The sequence below is a fragment of the Macaca nemestrina genome, chromosome 15, assembly GCF_043159975.1.
Source record: "Macaca nemestrina isolate mMacNem1 chromosome 15, mMacNem.hap1, whole genome shotgun sequence".
In the NCBI taxonomy this organism is placed as follows: Eukaryota; Metazoa; Chordata; class Mammalia; order Primates; family Cercopithecidae; genus Macaca; species Macaca nemestrina.
Genome location: NC_092139.1, coordinates 4,298,844 through 4,304,350, shown reverse-complemented (window position 1 = coordinate 4,304,350; position 5,507 = coordinate 4,298,844). Strand labels below are relative to the sequence as shown.

Sequence of the window (5,507 nt, the reverse complement as noted above, 5' to 3'; positions counted from 1 at the left end):
AGATGACCACCAATGTCTTGTGCCACTGTTTTAGGGAGGTCTGCCTTCCTCGCCTTCCTGGCTGACATTCTGTATTAGGAACCCACATTTGCTCACACTTTTCTCCATATACAGAGGTCATGTGGTTGCTTCATTCATGTGGTTGCTTCATTCATTCATATATACAATGAAGACTGTATATAACCGCTCCAGTCTTCCCCCTGAGCTGTCCCATTTGCTTTATAAGAAAGGGGAGAAAAAATCTAGTTCATGCCAATAATCTTGGAGTTAGTCTCATGAAATAATGTGTTTAGGATCGTCAACCTCAGTCGCAACTTGCAGATTTCTATCACCTTCTGTTTCTTTCCAAACCAAAAGATTAGGTGTAGGGGTACAGTGTGTCGTGTGTCTGTGGCAGAGGAAAGCAGGAAGCTGTAGATTTCCAGGGCGCCTTGGGAACCTTCACACATCCCTTCCTCGGGTGTCTGCAGGGATGTCCATTGTCACCCTGGTTGCTGCAAGTCACATGGTCCTACTGAGATGATGTTTTCATTTCTATTGCTGAGTAACAAACTGTCCCCAAACTGAGAGGCTTAAGATTATTTTTCTCACAATGTTGTGGGTCAGAAATTTGGGGAGGGCTCAACAAGCCAGTCTCTCATGTTATTTACACAAAATGTCAGCCAGGGCTGCCATCATTTGAAAGCTCAACTGGCCAAATGTTCAGAATTGACTGGCTGGCGGTTGACACTGGTCATCAACTTGGAATTGAACTGGGCTGGCAGCCAAAGGAATGACATGGGGTTGAATCATGGTGGTTTCAGGATAATCGAGCTCCGTGCATAGCACCTAAGATGTCAGAGAGCAAGTGTCTCAGCCAACAAGCAAGAACCATGTTACCTTGTAGTACCAGGTTTCAAGAGTAACCCCGTACCACTCCGGCATAACCTGTGGTTACAAATGACCTTGAACCTGCCTGTCTTCAAGGGTAGAAAGTCAACAGGGTTCTCAAAGAACATGCGTTGTGGCAGATATCATTCTGGACACATTTGGAAAATGCAGTCTGCCACAGCTGACCGGGTCTTATTCTAAGTCTTTCTGTGCTAATGCCCTCTTTGATGAATTATCATAACCTCCATTTAACCATTAGCTTGGAATGTGGGATCACCTTGTTCCTTGCCCCAGTTCACCCGTAACGTAGAATGTTTGCTGGATTTCAACTTAACTGCTTCCTCTATTTCCTCCTTTAGAGACCACCATGGCAGACACCCAGTGGTCTATATTCCTTCCCTTGAGTCTTGTAGGCACTAGGAATTTAGGAAAGGAACCCCTTGTGACTTCTGAGATAAGTCATAAAAGGTGGTAGAGCTTGGGGTGCTCCCACTTAGAGCACAGCCTCCATCCTATGATGAGGCTGCAGAGGCCACGTGAGAAGGCCCTGAGGGTATTCTTGCTAATAGCTCCACTGCTGTCCCACCTGACAGGCAGCACCAATGGCCAGATGCAGGAGTGAGGACAGCCGTGGATGTTTGCTGCTCCTGCTCTTGAGTTGCCCTTAGGTTTAAAGTCCTCAGTTGAAGCTGTGGATGTTACCGAGTGGAGACGAACTGTTGCCCATCCTGAGTCCTGAGCCAAAGACAGCAAGAGATAAGAAAATGGTTGCTGTTGTTTAAGCCACTAAATTTAGAGATGGTTTATTATGCAGCAATAGTAACTGGAACATCTGCTAACCCATTAGGATAAATACAAAGAAGGCAACATATAGATACATCATAATTAAACTGCCAAAAACCAAAGTCAAGGAGAAAAACACAGAAGGAACCAGAGAAATTAACATGCTACATACAAGGAATTACAATTCAGAAAACTGATGATTTTATCTCAGAAAAAAAATGAAGGCCAGAAGACAGCAGAAAAATATTTTTAGACTGTTGAAAACAAAACAAAAAACTTTCAGCTCAGAAGTCTGTATCCATCGTGGTATCAAATGATCTGACTTTGGAGAGAGAAAGATCGGATTAGAATCCTAGTTCCATTGCCCTATTTCCAATCCTACAATGTGGCATCAATACACAAAATATGACATTAATGTACGAAATACGACCCAGGCGAGAATTTACACCTCTGAGCTCCAGTTTCCATATATTTTCTTTACAAGGAAAAAGTCCTATTACAGCCATTTGACAGCACCACTATGACATTCTATAAACAATCAACATGAAAATGCTTTGTAAACTGAACCAACACAAAGACTTAGTAGAATCTGAAACAGATTTACTCTTGGTTTCCTTTGTTTGAGCACACATGAAAGGTACGTGTACAGTAGCGAAGACTAGAGTTCTAGAGTCAAACGTGTAAGGATTCGATGGCTTTTTCTTTTTACGACTTGCTAGCTGAGATGACATACTGATCATTTATGCTCTCTAAACTTCATTTTTTATATCAATCCAATGGTAAAGTAATAGAATTACTTGCGAAAACTGTTGCAAGGATTAAATGAGATACACAGGGAGACTTCACGATGCTTGGTATACAGAGTGGCTCAACAAAGAGTCGGTTTTCTACTTTAGTGAAGTATAGATTAAATGCATGTATTCATCATTGATTTGGGAAATGTATAAAAATGAGGCAATAGGACAATTCCCACTGTCAAACACTGGGCAGGTTGCTTTACTTCCCTGAACCTTAGTTCCCCAGTTGTGGAATGAACGGGAAGAGTCACATTCACAGAGCAAATGTGAGGCTTGTGGAATGTGTACGGCACTCGTGTGTGCTCAAACAAAGGAAAGAAAAAGTAAGTCTGTTTCAGATTCTACTAAGTCTTTGCACTGGTTCAGTTTACAAAGGATCTTCATATTTATTGTGTATAGAATGTCGTAATGGTGCTGTCAAATGGCTGCAATGCAACTTTTCTCTTCGTGAAGAAAATATATGGAAACTGGAACTCAGAGGTGTAAATCCTTGCCTGAGTCATATTCGACGGGAACAGCTAGATGCTTACTGCCACTCTGAAGCTGTCTGTCTGTGCTGTGTAGACCCTCCCTCTCCACTTCCCTCATGTGATTTTCGATTACTGGGAGTAGGTTTGTTACATTTATACCACGTCCCAGTAGGTTTTAAGGTGGTGTATATGGTATCCGAATTTGCAAATTTGGCCAGTTGTGACATCAGAAAATGTTATGGTGTAGCACAGCCATGAGGCTTGGGTTCAAGCCCCCCAGGTCTACCACTTGGGTGATTTGGGACAAGAGGCTTAACCTCACCATTCTCAGTTGGTTCCTCATTTAGAAAATGAGGATAATAGCAAAGTCTAGCTCATAGTGTTATGTGAAGGATTCATGAGTTAATATGTAAACAGTGCTCAGCATAGTAGCTGGCATGTTCTCAGTGCCACGTGGTGGCTGTTATTATTTATCTCTGAGACTGCAAGCTCCATAAAGGCAGGGATTCTTGTTCATTCTGTTCATTGCTCAGTACATTGCGATGTTCGATAAATATCTGCTAAAAGTTGCTTGCTGAGTAAATTCTGTCCTTAAGTGCCTTCCATGTTGCCAATAATAATAAAAAGAACAACACTAACTTCTAAAATAATTTTCATAGTAACATGATCAATAATACGTGGTGTTCTCCTGTCTCTGCCCTGAGCTCAGTGCCCCTTTGGTGCTGGCACTACAGACCCTCACACTGCAGGATGCCAAGAACACTCATTCTGTTTTCTGTTTCTGCCTCCCCCTGCCCAGCCTGGCCTGACTGGGGAGTTATCTATCTCAAGGTGTTTCCACCTGCTTCCCCTTGAAGACGCTGATCTCCTTCTCAAAGCCTCCCACTAGGATAAGCCCCCAAAACATGCTAGTTATGAATCTTACCAGAGTGGGATGATGCTTTAGGGACAGGGAACCTTCCCCAAACCCTGCAAATCACTCAGTTCCCCTTGAGAAAGAAATGGCTTGATTGGCACCATTTGTGGAGAGGGGCAGGGGTTATTGAGTCACAGTGTTGAAGTGAAAACACACAATTCAAAGTCTCAAATATTTTAAAACTTCCCTGGACTCGCAGGCCTCCCTTCCACTCACAGCCTTTTGAAGTAGCTCTGTGGACTTGTACCAGAGAGATGAAAAGCTGAAATCCAGCTGCTGTTCATACCGGCTTTGAGATTAGGAAAGGTAGAGCTGAATTTGGGCAACGATACTCGGAAGCTTTTCCCCAGCTGATGGAGGCCTGCCCTGGAGGTGCTCAGCTCCACCTCTGCTGTCCGGGCTGTGAGCAAGAACACCCAAGGAAAGCCAGCAACCTCCTTCACTCTTCCTCCCCATCCATTCAGGTACAGGCCACAAGTCTGCAGCATCTCACTACAAATTTAGCACAGAGGCAGTGATCACACCATGATGGGGAAAAAAAAAAAATAGATTAAAAAGAGAGGAAAAAAATTGGCTGCTAGAACAAAAGCCCAACAGAAATGTGTTCCTTAAATCAGTAGTGTATTAGAGGTGATTTAGCACTCCCATAGCCATTCCTACAACTGCAGAGACCCGCACCACATCTTAGTCCCTTTGTAATGTGGATGGCACTGAGATTGCTCTCATCTTCTGGGCTTTATAAGCAAATATATTTAATTTGGATGTAATACAGCCAGGAGGGTGATTTCTCTAGATGGCTTGAGCAACAGAGCAAGAGAATGAATTAAGCACCTCATTCCTTCAGATTTTAGGAGATCTGCAGGTGCCAGGGATCCTGCCTCCAGCTTCGGTCTGGGGGAAATTCGGCCAAGATGAAGCCTGTTATTGGCTGCATGAATTCCACCCTCCTTCATTAACATGCTAATTATTCAATTAGTTAATGCTCCCTTCTTGCGTTGAGTGAGCTCCTGAGGGGTAAAAATTGTAGGTGGAAGCTTAAGGCTATAATAGTGGTATTCTACTCCTTGAGGAGATGCATTTGATGGGCGTTCTTTCTACAGAACTTGATTCAGTTTAGGATATGAATCAAGGTGAAAATGAAACAAATCTAGTAGGAATCAATAGAATTTCTCTATGGTAGATCTGAGTAATTTGAGATTAATTAGCACAAACCAAACTGAAACCAACCAATGCTTAGTGTCTTTATGAGCAAGATCTCAAAAGGGGGCCTTTAAGGTAGCTATTAGCTGGCGACTCAGACTAGCTTTAGGGGGTTTGTGTGGTTCTGCAGACAGGATTGCAAGGCCAGCCGGTATGTGCACTTTTGCGGGGAAAAGAGTCCTTATTTTTTAATCAAATTCTTTACAGAAGAGTGCAGTGCTCCCCACTGTCTTAGGAGTTACAGAACATTTAAAAGATGATTTGGGGACAGATTAAAGACTTCAGAAGGAGAGATGACACCAGACCCAGGTCTTGTGGATGCCGTGTGTGAGAGGAGAGGAGGGGGGTGTTATCCACCAATGGCAGATCTGGGCATCTGGGCAGAATAAGAGCTGTGGCCCTGCAGCCACTCCCTGCATTTGCACCCTGAGTTTGCCATGAGCTGTGTGACCTTAACCAAGTTTCTCAACA

General features: G+C 43.4%; 1 long non-coding RNA gene across 1 annotated transcript; it reads right to left on the bottom strand.

Moving 5' to 3' along the window:
* Positions 1–501: 501 nt before the first annotated feature.
* On the bottom strand, positions 502–3,899 carry LOC139358802 (uncharacterized). Its single transcript, XR_011614299.1, has 2 exons — positions 3,846–3,899; positions 502–828 (listed from the first exon to the last, which is right to left on the bottom strand). It is a non-coding gene; the product is annotated as an uncharacterized lncRNA (long non-coding RNA).
* Between the last annotated feature and the right edge of the window lie 1,608 nt (positions 3,900–5,507).